Source organism: Saimiri boliviensis, chromosome Y (assembly GCF_048565385.1).
Source record: "Saimiri boliviensis isolate mSaiBol1 chromosome Y, mSaiBol1.pri, whole genome shotgun sequence".
Lineage (NCBI taxonomy): Eukaryota > Metazoa > Chordata > Mammalia > Primates > Cebidae > Saimiri > Saimiri boliviensis.
The window spans coordinates 9308553-9324925 of NC_133471.1; the positions used below are offsets into that span (position 1 = coordinate 9308553).

At 37.7% G+C, this 16373-nt stretch overlaps 1 pseudogene; it reads left to right on the plus strand.

Moving 5' to 3' along the window:
* Positions 1-9323: 9323 nt before the first annotated feature.
* On the plus strand, positions 9324-10979 carry LOC141583059 (heat shock transcription factor, Y-linked-like; annotated as a pseudogene).
* Positions 10980-16373: the final 5394 nt, after the last annotated feature.

Here is a 16373-nt window from a genome sequence, read left to right on the forward strand (position 1 = left end):
TATGTAACTAAACTGCTGTGAATCCATTCTTGTCTAAGACATATTCTTGGAATAAGAAAGTGATTTTGTAAAGGAATAGATATAATCCAACTTGCTGACATGGACTCCCTGCCACTCCTCATCCTCATTGACTTTTGTGTAATTACTTTACCATTCACCAGGTAAAATGGCCACATGGATGATTCTTTTGACCCTAGTGACCCCTGTACCCCAGGGACCTTGACCTTTGCTCATTTTCATGACTCTGCCCAATGGCAGTACCATGCATTTGGTTTTCAGTTTCCACCTGAAACCTCATCCTGCAACTCTGTACTGTTAGGCAATCCTTATTCTTCTATCTGAAAAACTCTCCACATGTAGCCCTTGATCATTGAGGCTGCCATTCAACCCTCACTTTCTCCCTAGGTTGGGAGCTACTTTCCCTCTACTCTGCTACCCAAGACAGCCCCAGAATTATCAATTAGGTAGCTGCCTTTATAAATTCAATAAAAGTGGGCTCACAAAGTTGCAATATTTAAACATCTTCATTTTTCCACACTCATGGAAGTGTCCAAAGGGAGAGACACATATAGTTTATTCCCAGAGCTAGAACAGTAAACTCACCTACAAACACATGGCTTGGTTTCTCTCAATTCCAGGATCCCCAACCACATCTGGTCCTTCAATCCAGGTTATCATGCCTCTCTGTCTTAAGGAACTATTCTTTCTTTACACACCAGACCTACTTTTTTTCCTCCAAGCTGCTCCCTTCTAATCTTCCTGACAAAATGGAGGTTATTTAGGGTATGATTCTCATAACCCAAACATGACTGTTTACTTCTGCAATTCTTGCCTTTCCACTAAGCTCAGAGAATGCCAGTCTGTGTATCCTTTTCAAAGCCCATCCCTCTGTTTGCACTCTTGGTCCAAGTATGTGTTGCTCTTCTAGTGACATGTTTCATTTATTGTGCCACTTAATTCCCGAATCTTGTGGAGCCAAAGTAGCAGTAGCTGTAGAAAATACCCAACCAGGAAACTATTTATAAATACCACCTCGTGGTGCTTTTTACTTTTACCAAAGATACTTTTTCCCTGAAGATTAAAGGCTGCCAATTTTGCTTGACAGGCTTTCTCAAAGTTGTTCTAAAATAGCTAATTCCTTCCCACATTTTGCTTTCGCTTTCATTTAAATTTTGATATCTCAGAATCTTTAGAACACTTCAACTGCAAATCGATCATGCACACACACAAACACACAAAAATATTCTAACTATTTTACAAGAACAGTAACAAATTATTTTTCAACAGCAAGGCTCAACATTAATGCTCTCCACAGATACGTTATATTTACTTGATTTTTAGTTTTATCTATTTCACTGTATTTGTAGGACCCACTCAAATCACTTAAACAAATGTTATCAGAAATAAAAGTATTATGTGAAACAGTAGAGTATCCCAACATTTATTAAAAGTTTTAGATTTTTTTTTTTGATATGTTAAATATTAACCTTAGAAGACAGTTGGGTTTTGGTAGTTCATGCCTGTAATCCCAGCACTTTGGGAGGATAGTTGGGTAGTTCACAACTTCTGAATTTAGAGACTATTAGGACCGCCTGGTCAAACATGGGCTTGACTGAAAAATATATAAAAAAGCCAGGTGTGGTGGCATGTGCCTGTAATCCCAGCTACTCAGGTGTGTGAGGTAAGAGAATCACTTGAACCTGAGAAGTGAGGTTGCAGTGAGCTGAGATCATGCCATGGACCTCTAGCCTGGGTGACAGGGCTAGACTCTGTCTTAAGAAAAATAAAGGAAAGAAAAACAGAAGACTACAAAACAAACAAAAACATTACTCTTGTGATCAGTAACAAAATTAAGTGTACCAGTTTACATATGACTGCCTGAATTTGCTTCTTTGTTTCTCTCTTATATTCAGGTAGCTTTACTTCTAAAGACTCACACTTGATACGCTGAGGGTTAGCGTCTTAAAACTATCATTAGTAAGCTGAAGCTTCTCAGCTATTAAAAAATAAGCTGTCAAGTTAAGAATGGAAGCATTGTCAAGTGTGTGCTCTGGCCAGCAAAATGTTAAAAACAAAAACAAAAGTAAAAGGGAAACTTAGAGAGAGACAGAGTTAAACTGCTACCTTGAAGGCAACAGAGCACAGATGTTTGTGGGAGCAGTTGGCTCAAGCAGCTCAGACAGTAATCACAGTGTAAGAATAAACTGATGAGTGAAAGCTTGCAATAAAACCACAAATGTCATCAAAGAGTAACAGAGAGAGAGTGAGAGCACACAAATGAGATAGAGACTTAAGAGAGAGAGACCCAGTGTGTCTGGCAATAAAAGATTTAGGTGAAATTGCAAGAGAATGTGAGGGCAAAGATGCTACTAAAGTCAAACAAGTGGCCAGAAATGTGTTTTACAATCAGGAGGAGGAGGCTGAGAGAAAGGCAAGGCATAACTCACAAGACAAGATGGGGACACAACTTGGGTTAACAAGACAGTGAGAAAGAGCTATGTCTAGACCAGCATCTAAAATCTGGCTGGAGAAAGATCAATGTGGGGTCGATAAAAAGTAAAAGGCATTAGAAGAATAAGTGTCCCAAAATAGCATTGTCTAAAGATTAGGTGTCCCCATGTAGCCAATGGTTTTATCTCCATGAAATATGTAGGCCAAGAGCAGCAACAGCAGCAGCAGCAGCAGCAGCAGCAGCAAGTCAGAAAGTCTCAAATAATCAGGATACAGACTTACTTGGTCTGGCTGGGGTGAAAAGATATGAAGACTGACACAGGCCAAGCTCAATTTCTCCATGCCCGAAGTAGCCTATCGTCAGCATTAAGGTGATCCATAACAACAACAAAGAATTTTATGGTAGATACAGGGACTGAGCATTAGGTGGTAACAAAACTGGTAGGGCCACTGTTCAAATCTTATGCTACTATCATTGAGGCTATGGGAATATCAAACTGAAAGATCATTTTTGCCAATCAAAAAGATGTGTCATTGGAAGATGTGAGGTGCAGCACAAAATGTTATATCTTCCCAGCTGCCCTGTTCCTCTATGGAGGAGGTACCTGCTTCAAAAACTACAAGTATAAACTTCTTTTAAGCCTGAAGGAAGAATAACTTTAGATTTTAAACAACCAAAGGCTATGGTATTAGTACTCACCTTTCCACAAGCTGATACCTGGTGATTATCTGCTAGAGATGTGGAGGGTCCTGGAAAGCAAACTTGGAGGCCAATGAAGAAAATCACACTGTCAGAATTAATTAGTAAATTTCCAGAGCTATGGGCTGAAGATAATCCACCCAAGCTAGCCATAAAGCATGCTCAGCAGGTAGGAGGACTAAAAGTGGGAGCCAGTAGCCCACACCACTGGAGGCAGTTTTAGGCTTAGAAAAGCATTTAGAACACTTAGAAAAGCAAGACATTTTTGTGCCATGCTGGTCATTCTGGAACACTCCACTCTTATCAGTCAATAGATTACTGGCTTGTAATAAATTGTACCACACCTGTAATTATTATAGGCCAGTGCAGAACACACAAGCTGTAAACCAAGCAACAGTAACTTACTTTCTATTACTTTTCCAAACCCATACAACTTGCTCCCCCTAATTTCCTCCAAGGCAGTATGGTTCACTGTTTTAGACTCAAAGAATGCTTTCTCCTGCTTTTGTCTCATGCCAGTCAATTGGCATATCTTTGTGCTTCAAAGGGGAAATCCCAGCATAGTTGGATCAGGCTTGCCAAAGTGTTCAACAACTCCTTCATGATTTTTAGTGAGGTCCTTCCATCAGACCTTAATGCTTACACCCCACCAAATAAAGATTGAGCCTTTCTCCAGTATGTGAATTACTTTCTCCCAGCAGCACCCACTATAGAAGATTGCCACTAAAAAACTGCCTCCACTTTCTATGGAAGATAGAGTAAAAGCTCTGTAGAGAAAAGGCCATATTTGCTGCACAGTATTCACATATGTGGAGTTTGTCAAAAGCCACTGATGGCACATGTTAAGTAGTGTATACAAGGATCTAACCACAACCTCACAGCAACAAGTCAGAGAGTTCTTAGGGACAGCAGTGTTCTGACATAGAATTCTAAATTTCCTGCTAATGGCAAAACTATTATATGAAGCCCCAAAGGGGTCAAGGAGAAAAGACCCCTTCATCTGAGGCCCTTAACAACAGAAAGCAGTTAATGTGATAAACAAATTTCTAGTTGAGACACCTGCTTTAGGACTGCCAGACATAACTAACTTTTTTCTTCTGTATGTTCATGAGTGGAGGAAAATGGCCATTAGATTTTTAACCCAATGTTGGGATAATGGCATTACTCAATATCCTACCTATCCAAGTAGCTGAACTCAGTGGCTCCAAAAAGGCCACCCTGGTTGAAGGCTCTTGCCACTACAGCCATGCCCATGCTGGAAGCTAATAAATAAAATCTGGGGCAGCAGGTCGCTGTAAGGGTATCACGGTATGATTTAACACTAATGGATTAAGTAGGTCACCACTAGCTGTCAAATTCACAAATAACTCGATACCAGGGACTTTTGTGTAAAAAAATTGTACATCAACTTAGAAATTGTAAACACTCTCAAATCTACTACACTGCTCCCTTTGGAGCAAGAATCTCACTTACGTAACTGTATAGAAACAGTCTATAAAGTATTCTCAGGTCGACAGGACCTTACAAATTAGCCCCTCCAATATCCAGATGTTAAATACTTCACTGCTGGTAGCAGCTTTGTAACAGAAAGAGTCAAATGGGCAGGATATGCAGTTGTAACTCTAGATTCCGTGCTAGTGGCTCAAAGCTTGCCAATACAGCCATTGCTGTTAGCAAAAGGTAAAGGAACCATGATACATACTAACTCAAAATATGCCTTTGCTATGCTACATGTACACGGGAGCGGACACAAGAAAAAAGAACTCCTAACTGCCCAAGGAACAAGTGTAAAGTACACAGAAGACATTCTACAACTTTTTGATGCGGCATAAAAGCCTAAAAAAATAGCTGTTAAACATTGTCAAGGCCATCAAAAAGGTGGAACCCTACCTGGAAATCAGATGCAGCGGCTAAATGTGCAGTGATAAATACCCCACTTTCCAACACAATGGCTAGAAAAGCAGCTTGAGTTATGTCTCTCCTCCCAGAGCACTTGCTTAAATAGAAGTCGAGTGAGTTTCCAAATAAGAGGACCTGGTTTACTCAGGACAATGAAGTGCATTTAAAAAAAAAAAATGGCAGAAGTTCTTACATGGAAAATTAGCAGTTTCTGAGGTTATAGCCCCCAGGTCTGTAAAACCTTTCTCCAAGAAACCCATATAGAAAAAAAACAGCACTACTTATACTACTGGGGTGCCAATTCTATATGCCATGGCTCATTGTCATCTCTTGATCCATTTGTAAACAATGCTTAACCTGTCCTATAACCCTCAACGAAGCAAATCCCACATTGGGCTAATAATAAAATAAGCTGGTGTAATTGTAATAAATGTATAAATAGACAACTGAAAAAAACACAGACTGTTCTCTAGAAAGAATAATTAATTATTATGGCTGAGCTATTTGGGTGCAAATTGGGTCATGGGGATATAGTCCTTTAATCGATACAATAAATGGCATCATCAGGCTGCAGAAGTTTCTAAAAGTCACAACCACTGAAGCTCCAGAGTTTCTGATTTGCTAATGGTACAAGCCAAAAAGATGAGAAATGCCATTTTCCAAAAGAGACTAACATTGGATTATCTTTTAGCTCCAAAAAGAGGAGTATGTGGACATTTTAGCTTATCAAATGGCCGTCTGGGCATTAATAATAATAGACAAACAGTCATGGAAATTACCACCAGGATTCAAAAACTAGCTCATGTCCCAGTACAAACTTGGAAAGAGTAATCAGTATACTCACTCTTTGAAGGATGGTTTGTATATTTGGGAGGGAGAGGGTAAAACACTCAGGGGGCAGTACTAATTATATTGAAAGGGTGTTTAATACTATCTTGTCTCTTGTCTCTCTTAATTGGTGATATTCAATCAACTACAGAAGCAATAACCACCAGTCAATTGATGACGTTAACTAAGTATCAGCCTGTGCCCCAAGAGGATGTAGCACTGCCTCAAAATAATAAGACTAATAACTTGTCTAAAACAACAGGGCTAACTATGGGCTTATGCAGCATAATCATCTAATGGAACTTAATCATTGTCAAATGATGAGATAAAATAAACTTAAACTAAGCAAATAATATGCTAGTAGCCCAGAAAACTACATTAATACCATATTTTCTAAGCAGGAAGCTTAGCAGTAATAATAATTAATAATAATAATAATAATAATAATATAATAATAATAATAATAATAATAATAATAATGGTATCTTACAGGTGAATAACAGCCATTCCTGGAACTTCAGCACTCTGCATATCAGCCTGTGAGTACCTTCCAAATTCTCAGCTGTCACCCTGGCTGGTCCCAGGTAGGAGACTTGTTCGAAAGCAGGTGAGATTCCACAGAGGAGGGACAACTCTTAAGACAGACACAGTCACAAAGAGTTCATCAGGTACTAAAAGTTTAATTTTTGCCTTTTGTGTCAGGATAGAAACTAGCAACCTAGTGCTAAAGGAATCCACTCGGTGCTATAGACTTACCATAAGCTCACACATCACCCTGCTGTCTATAAAAAGCACAAAGCCATTCCCAGGTTGTTTCTCTTAAAATGTTCTGCAAGACAGCTAAGCCATCCACCCTGAGGTCCAGCTTCAAAAACCAAACAGGCATAAAAGAGATCTACTAAATAAGCTTGTAAGCTCATAGAAGCACCAAGTAACCTATACCAAATATTAACTTCTAAGTGGTAGTAAATATTTAAAGCAATGGCGTTGCTTCCTATTAATGGATTAATAAAAAGCCACATATTAAATGGGAAATTTAATAGTAACAACAGTAGTCTGTATTTGTTGCATAATAAAATATAGTTTACTGTGTTGTGTTCGATATAAAACCTCACCCCAGTCTCTGTTTGAAATTAACTAACTCAGTAAAAAACCTACCTTATCTCTCCTCCCCACATTCTCAGCAAAGTTCCCAGGCATGTCTTCTTCTCTTGATGACCAGACACAAGGTCACAGGACAAGATAACATCCAGAAAATGCACCCTGTGTTTCTCAAAATGCTTGTTTTAAAAATGTGGATTACAGACATCAGCCACTAGGCTGGCCGATTCTTTCTACGGTTTTTCCTCGGATACACTCAGCTTTCTCCTTGGAAAAATAGAATCAAAACCAAAATCTACTCCCAACACCTGCATCTTCTTCAAAAAGATAGGAGAAAATGAAAACAAATTTGTTGTGAAATTATATATACACATTTAACAAGAACATAATGTGTATCAAAGGCTACCAGAAAAGAGGTCAGACATCTTACTCTTTTACACAAGATAGTGGATTAAGCCCATTTTACATTCATGTTTTTTACGTAAAATTGCTTATTTTCTTGCCTCGTCATGACTAAATGTAAGCTTGCAGTTTGGAGACAGGTAACAGCTTTGTCTCCCACTGAAAACATCAAGGCATTTTTCCTCTCTACACTGTCACTTGTCTTGGCTTCCCAAAATGCTCAGCCACCATTTGACACAGATTGTCCTACATTTAATGTGGTTTCTTTTTCTGATTCTACTATTAACTCTTTTTTTTTTTTTTTTTTTTTTTTTCACACCCTTGTTCCACCTTTTGGTGCTGTCAGTAATCATTCCTCCCCTCCCATCACAGAAGAAGCTCGTACTTCAGGCACTGCAACATAAACATTTCCCAGAAAAGAAAAAAATTAAAAAATATTTTAATTGTCCATTTTTCAAAACAAAAAGATTGTAAAAATTGATGAACCACCTCTGGTAGAAACACCTGTTTTATCTTGAGAAGGAATTTACTGGATGTTTTTATTGCATTGTGTTATATATAAAAAAATCTGAAATAAAACTATACAAAATTACCCACAAAACCTAAACTACATTAAACCAAGACAAACTTCTGACAGTAACATCTCTTTCAATTATGAGAGAACTGCCTCCTATGGTGTGAGAAACATAAAAATTATCATTTCTTTCCTCCACACATATTCAAAACTTGCCAACACAAATACTTAAAATTTTTATATGCCACTTTTAAACCATGATCATACAGAAATTATTTATACCGTGAATGTATAAAAATTCAATAAATATTTTATTTAACGTTAAGATTACATTACAAATTCAAATCCTGTTTTGTTAGTCAGTTATGTTACATCACACAGATGATTTCTTAAAAAATAATTTTTAATTGACATTAGGTCATTTGGGCAAAATAAAAAATAATTAAAAATTCTGCTTGGATACACATAAAAATGTACTTAACTTAAAAAACTTGGCTTTTGCTTTTTTTTTTTTTTTTTTTTTTAAATCTTCCATTCTTTGGCATCTGCTTCCAAGATCGCCTGCTTTAAAATATTGTGTATCATTAACATTTGTCAGATATTTATAAACATAGCAAACAAAATCAATATTAAATTTAAAAATATACATAAAATGTTTTGAATGAAAATGCATATAACTTACTTTTTATTCTGAAATCTAATCAGATATTTTAGTTACATTTGTTTTCATCTTAACATTTGAAGGTAAGTTTTAAATAATATAAAGTTACTAGAGTGTACAATTCAATGGAATTTAATATGTTTATGATGTTGTACAATAATATTTTCTCTTTTGTTCCTAAATATTTCTATCCATCAACAGAAATCCCTGTATCTCCTAAAGAACTACTTCTATTTCCCAGCCCCTGACAACTAGAAAAATACCGATAATATCTATGGGCATTTCTTTTCGCCATGTAGTGCATCAGTCTTCAATTCAATATGCCAAACTGACAGAGCTTTAATAATCTTTATCTCTACTACCCAATTACCAGACCCTGTGTCCCCTGGAACCAATCTAGTGAGAGTGTGTGTGTCAGTGAGAAAATTCCATGTATTTCAGGTACTGAGGACATTATTTATTTAATTACATGTTTAAAAGATTTTGCTGGGATGAGATTCTTGCAGATTGTACTGTGTAAGTATTCAGTCTGTGTTTTAGTATTGCTGTATACATTTCTCGGGCTGAGAAGAAAATCCTCTTGGTAAAATTTCATGTGTGTTGCTAGGAGACCAAAGGCCCCTTGTGGTGTCATAGCTACTCAAGTTGAGAACCATTGTAGTGGTCTAGATTACTTTACCTGCTTAGGCCTACTGCAGCAGGTTTTCAAACCGCAATGTTGAAAACCATGCAGGCTGGAGGATTAGGTGAGAAAATATTTATTTGAGATGGCAGATATTTCTTCAGAAACTCAAGATGTTTCTCCTAAAGTTAAATCGACTAGTTCAGAAGCTTCCACTAGGTTTCTGTTGGGTGAAGACATATTCTCTGAAGACTCCGACTTAAGGTCAATAATTGAAGAAAATGCTTTTCAGGTTTTGTCACAAGGATCCTTGACAAAAAGTCCAGGTTACACAGTTTGTGTCTCTGAGCTAGATAAGGGTAATGATTTTATTTCTCAAACTTTTCCCAGAAAACTTTGGAAAATAGTTGAAAGTGACCAGTTCAAGTGCATTTCATGGAATGAGGATGGAACTTGCATAGTGATTCATGAAGAACTTTTCAAGAAAGAAATTCTGGAAAGAAAAGATCCTTACAGAATATTTAAAGCTGAGAGTATAAAAAGCTTAGTTCGACAGCTCAACCTTTATGGATTCAGTAAAATTCGACAGAATTTTCAAAGATCTGCTTTTCTAGCAGACTTTCTGGAAGAAGAAAAAGAAGTTCCCATTGTAAGCAAGGTATTTAAAACATTTCAGTGGCCACTTTATGTAGAGTACATAGGTAATTTTATTTTGTACATCAGTAAATATGTTGATACATGCAGTAAGTCTAGATTTTGTAAATTATATTAATATCGAAGTAAAAATTGTTTAGGTTTTTACAATCAGTGAGGGCAGCTTCTGCATTAAACTTTCCAGGTTTCAAGAAATTTTTAACAACTCTGAATCTTACCAATAAACTCCAGATAAATTTACCAAAGCCAATAATGAAATGTTACTATTATTATGTAACATGTTTTTACTCAAGGGCTTGACAATTTGAGTGCACTTTCCCCCAAAAGGCATATTCCTGGAAAGAATAAACAATGTTCATGCATCATTTGATGACATCAACTTTGTGTGATAAGACAGAAATCTGAGTTTTTTGTGTTATATGTGCTATTGCCACTTTTCTCTTGGTTTAAAATGACACTGAATTACTTTCTCTTTTGCTTTTAGTTAAAAGTCTATTGTAACCCAAATTTCAGACGTGGCTATCCTCAACTTTTAGTAAAAATGAAAAGAAGAATTGGGATTAGAAATGCTTCTCTTGTGCCTACTTTATTCAACAAGAAGCACTTTAGAGCAGGGGCTGACACAGATAATCATAATTCTGGATTAATTGCTGAAACTAGTGGAGAAGGATCATTTTCAACCTCTACAAATTTAAACATGCCTCTTAGAAGAAAACCTTCTGTCAGCCAAAGAATTGCCAGTTTGCCTGACACAACCAGAAGTGGCTTTCCTCCTACTCCATCTTCAACTTCATTTAGACCAACAGAATGTATTGCAACAAATCAAAATGCTATTTTAAATCAGTTGGCCAGTATTCATATGCAATCTCATAGCACCTACATACAAGCAAATGACCACACTTTTAATTGCATTACAACCACACCTTCTCAATAGCAAATCATATCTTCCTCACAAAATAGTCTTTTGGAGTTGATAGTGAAACCATCAACTTTTCCAAGCAGATATCCTGAGGTGTCAATAAACGAGACTCCTTATCCTAACCTGCTACCAGCAGGTAACATGTGGTTGCTAGGGCCCATGACAGCTGATATATCTGTTGACTCTCCTTTCAAGCCAGCTTTTCAACTATCTTCACTGGGAAAATAAAACCCTAATTACAACTGATATTAGAGTGACACTAAAAGAGTACCATATAATGCACAACAACCATAGAGACTAACATTTTCCTTGAAAAAAATGCAAAAATTCTGCAATTATCTTCTTGAACAATAAAATTACATGTTTACCCTTATGGTTGCTTTTTATTTATTTCTAAACATATGGTTAAGAGTGAAATCATGTTGCATTTTATTTAATTTAAAACATATATTGAACGGATATACATATTTGTATGGCTAATATATATAAGATATATACATATACAGTATAGTATATTTTATATGTGGGGTGTGTGTGTGTGTGTGTGTGTGTGTGTGTGTGTGTGTGTGTGTGCTTTTGATTATTTGGCAATAACTTTGCCATATCCCTTGGTAAGGTCGTTCAGTTATCTACAGAGAAAGAAATAATAGTCTTTTAAGCAATTTTCTGCTTCAATAGCCCAATGTTACTGATGGAGTTATTTGGAAAAAGACTTACTCTGCTCATGTTTCTGAAGGCTGGAAATTCCAAAGGGCTGCATCTGGTGAGGCTTTCTTTCCATCACAGGCAATCAACATAAAGTGAAGAACATGTGATGAAGAGAAAATCAAGACCGAATTCATCCTTTGTTCCAAAGTCCACTCAACAAAATAACTAACATGCTCTCCAGATAAAGTCAACAATGCTGATGTCAAAGTGTATCCTCATGACTAGTTACCTCTCAAAGGTCCTACCTCCCATGGCTATCACAATGATCAGGGACTGTCTATGTAAAATTTGGAGAGGGCATTCAAAACCACAGCAACAGGTAAGGGAAAATGAATAAAGTGGAAATAGTAAAATGTAATAAGTGACTTCTCAATTAGTCTGGCCTTAAAAAATTTTGGGACTAAATTGGGATTGCACAGGACCAGATGCTCAAATATGCAGACACACACACACAGAGACGCCCCCCCCCAACACACATACACAATTTAGAAATGGGTTAAAATGCACTATATAGTATCCTATTTATCAATTGCTTTCCCCCATTATCTTAAGCTTAGATTGTAGTAGACAGACTTTTCATTACAGTTTATATGCAGTGAGTTCAGTAACTATAATCACATTTATTTGTGTCATCACTTGATTTACAAAGTTCATGTTATATTATGCACATGAGTGGCATCACTGTCAGAATATGCTGAAATTTTACAGTTAGCATTAGCCGTAATCATTTTTTTATATATTTTTTATCAAAACATTCCAACAGATTTGTGTCTTTAATTCTCTTCTGCAGGAGTCCCTTTCATGTTTTCTAATGCACATTTTTTTTTCTTCTTTCTCTTTTTCTTTCCCTTTTCCTCCCTTTTTCTCTCCCTCTTCCTCTTTCTTTTCCACTTTCGTATCTCCTTTTTCTGTCGCGACCTGCAGGACAACAACAGGAGCTCAAAGGGAGGGAGTGGGGATGGATGGGCAGGAGACAGAAGAATGGAGACAAGACAGGAGTCTGATCAAGTCTTGTTTATTGTTGCTAAGCTCAGCTTAAATAGGCGCAGGCAGAGAGGTGAGGCAAAGGAAGCTTGCAGTTGGGAAATTCCAGCCTTCATAAGTTTCAAAACTGAAACTTATGAGCAGGAAACAGAAACTGAAACATTACTGAAACTTATCAGCGGGGGAAACAAAGACTGAAACTTGTCAACAGGAAACATTAAACTGAAAGTTATGCAAACCACAACATGGCCGATCAGATCAAAAAATCGCGGCTATTGCTGCCCATATTTTTCTTTTCCTCCTTCCTCTTTATTCTTTCTTTTTTTTCTTCTTCTTCCTTCCTCCTCCTCCTCCTCCTCCTCCTTCTTCTTCTCCTTCTCCTTCTTCTTCTTCTTTCTTCTTCTTCTTCTCCTTCTCCCTCTCCTTCTCCTCCTCCTCCTCCTTCTTCTTTTTCTTTCTTATTCTTCTTATGCTTCTTCTTCCTCTTATTCTTTTTCTTTTTCTTTTTTGTGCCTAAGGCAGAATCTGACTGGGTTGCTCAGGCCAGAATGCAGTGGCACAATCTCAGCACAATGTAAACTCAACCTCTGGCTTAAAGCAATTTTTGTCTGTCAGTCTCCGAAATATATGGGACTAGATGTGCATCAACCATTGGATAAATTTTAATATTGGCAAGGCTGGTCTTGAACCCTTGGACTCAGGTGATTCACCTGCCTTGGCCTTTATAAGTGCTGAGACTACATGTTTGAGCGACTATACCTGCCCTCTAATGCACATTTTCATGACATTGGTTTCATGCTGAAAGTCAATTTGTAGTTGTTTTTGTTCGTATTTAGTACGTTGTAGATTCTGAGCCTAGATCTGCAGCATGGCTGAACAAATCTCTTCCAGACCTGATATTCTCTGCCTTTCAGCTTCATGTCTTTCTATTTCAGCATGGTTTATGTGGACCCACATTCAGACAACTTTACTTTCAGCCATGAACACTCCCATCCTGTAACTATGGCCACCTTTCTCTCCTGGAGATAAAAATCTCTCTCCCTGTTTGCCTGCTTAAGACTTCTAATGCAGAAATATTATTTTTCCAGGAAGTGTTTATCTATCACATTAGTTTTCTTGTCTGCCTGTCTTAAAAATTCAGCACTGATGTAACACAGTACCTGGTATACATTAGTAAGTGTGTGTGTGTGTGTGTGTGTGTGTGTGTGTGTATTTACATATATGTATATAATATAAATATATACGCATATATATTTACATATATATGTATATAATATAAATATGTATGCATATATTTACATATATGCATATAATATAAATGTATATGCATATATATTTAAATATATATGTATATAATATAAATATATGCATATATATTTAAATATATGTATATAATATAAATATATATAAATATATATTTATATGTATATATTTATATATGTATATATATATACATATATACGTATATATGTATATGTGTGTATATATATACATATATACGTATATATGTATATGTGTGTATATATATACATATATACGTATATATGTATATATATTTATACATATATATGTATTTTATATGTATATATACACGTATATATACACGGGTATATATATTCGTGTATATATACATACACGTATATATATACACATATATACATATAAAATATATATACACATATATATACATATAAAAATATATATATACACATATATATATTTATATTTACCGAGGACAGTATCTGCACATTTCAAAAGCAGCATTTTTCATGCATTTGACATATTATAAAACTGCCGGTGTCACAAGCTAAATCTTGACAAGATTTGTCATTCAGTTTTCTGGGACAGCTGGGATTTAAATGTGATATGGGTTTGGATGCCAAATTTCTTAGACTGTAATCTTATTGCTGCCATTCTGCCATATGCATATATTTTCAAGTTCTGCCTAAGTATTAAGTAATTAAAATCAATGACCCACATGAGAAATTCTGATTTCTTATCCTGTAATACCATGACACAGCACATTTGTCTTTTCACCCATGTCCACATGCTATTAAATGACAGATACACATAAGGGAATGGAAGGCAGAAAACCACACTGCCATGTGTGTACCTATGTAACAATCTTGCATGTTCTTCACATGTACCCCAAAACCTAAAATGCAATAAAAATAAATAATTAATTAATTTAAAAAGATATATACCACATTTTAGTTCTCAAATTTTCAGAGGGTTGTCTGATAGACAGGGTTAAATGTTGAACATGAAGAAGGTTTAAAAGAAATGTAGCCAGGTCTCACACCTTTAATGTCAGCACTTTGGGAGCCTAAGTTGGGTGGATCACATGAGATCAAGAGTTTGAGATCAGCCCAGTTGCATTTTTTAAAAAGATATAAAACCCCATCCTTCTAAAAACTATAATAATTAATCAACCATGGTGGTGGACCCATGTAATCCAAGCTAGTCAGGAGGCTGAGACAGGAGAGTTGCTTGAACCTCAGAGGCAGAGGTAGCAGTAAGCCAAGATATTGTCACTGCCCTTTTGGCTGGGGAACAGGCCAAGATTATATCACAAAAGAATCAACAACAACAGGCTAATGATTAAAAATAATAAAACATGGAAAGATTAACTTGGGTGAACAAAAGGACACTGAGAAAAAAAGAAAATGACATTTAAGAAAAGGTAGGATAGGGTTTGCAGGGAATGCTGGGAAGATGGCCGCCTAAGAACAGCTCAGGACTTCAGCTCCCAGTGAAAGTGCAGAGGGTGAGTGGAGGACGCATTTCCAGACAAACTCTTATTGTCCACAGACCAGGAGATTCCCAGGCAGAGGGGTCACCAGCATCGCAGTCCCAGCCTGTGCGGATGTTTTGGCCCCCGCGGGGCTGATTCCGCCCGCGTGGCTGCTGTGACCATGCCCTGTTGCTGCGGTTCTCCGTACAAAAGCCACTGGTCTGGGAGCCCTCTTAGCCTGTGATCAGAGCCCTGAGACGGCAGAGTTCCCCATTCATCTGAAATAGCAAGCCAGGCCAGGAGATTCCTAGGCAAAAAGTCTGCCAGGAGCTGGCGCCGCAGTTCGAGCCGACTCAGTGAGTCGCAGCACGGGAGATCCCGGCGCCTTTTCAACAAGCGACTGGAATGCGGGGTCCTTCAACTTAAAAGAAAAGACTCTGAATCAGGGAGCCAGGTGATCAGGCTCGATTGTTTCCAGCCCCCCACCCCCAACAACAAGGAAAACAAAAACAGTAATTGGAAACCCTCTGGATTGAGCCCTTCAAACCAAGCACAGCTGAACCCGGAAGGTCCGGCTCGGTGGGGGATGGGCTTCGGCCATTACTGAGACTCTCCACCGCTATGGAGGCAGGCTGCTGTTGCCGAGTCAACCCGCCATTGCCTAGGCAACCTGCCACAACAGAGAGAGTCCGCCATAACAGAGGCGGGGCCACCATTGTTGAGACAGTTCTAACTACGCCCATATAAACAGGACTGCAGGGAAGAGCTGAGGGGAGCTGGGCGGAGCCCACAGCAGCTCAGCAAAGCCCCTGTGGGCAGGCAGTGGCTAGGCTTGCTGCTAGCTGGGCGGGTCAGACCTGAAAGAAAAATAAAAAAGGCAGTAGTGCAACGGAAACTCATAAAGCTCCAACTCTCTGGGATAGAGCACCTGGGAACAAAAAGTGCTTTGTGAGTTCAGCTGCAGCAGACCTAAACATACCTGCCCAGCAGCTCTGAATGAACAACGGAGCTCACAACTCAGGACTTAAGCCCAAATAAAAGATACACTGTCTCCTCAAGTAGCTCCCTGACCCCCATAGATCCAAAGACTCACCTTATAAAGGAGAGAACGGACTGATAGTAGGCGAGCATCCTTCTGGGACAAAAATAGCAGAAGAGGAAACTGGCAGTAACCCTTACTGTTCTGCAGCTGCTGC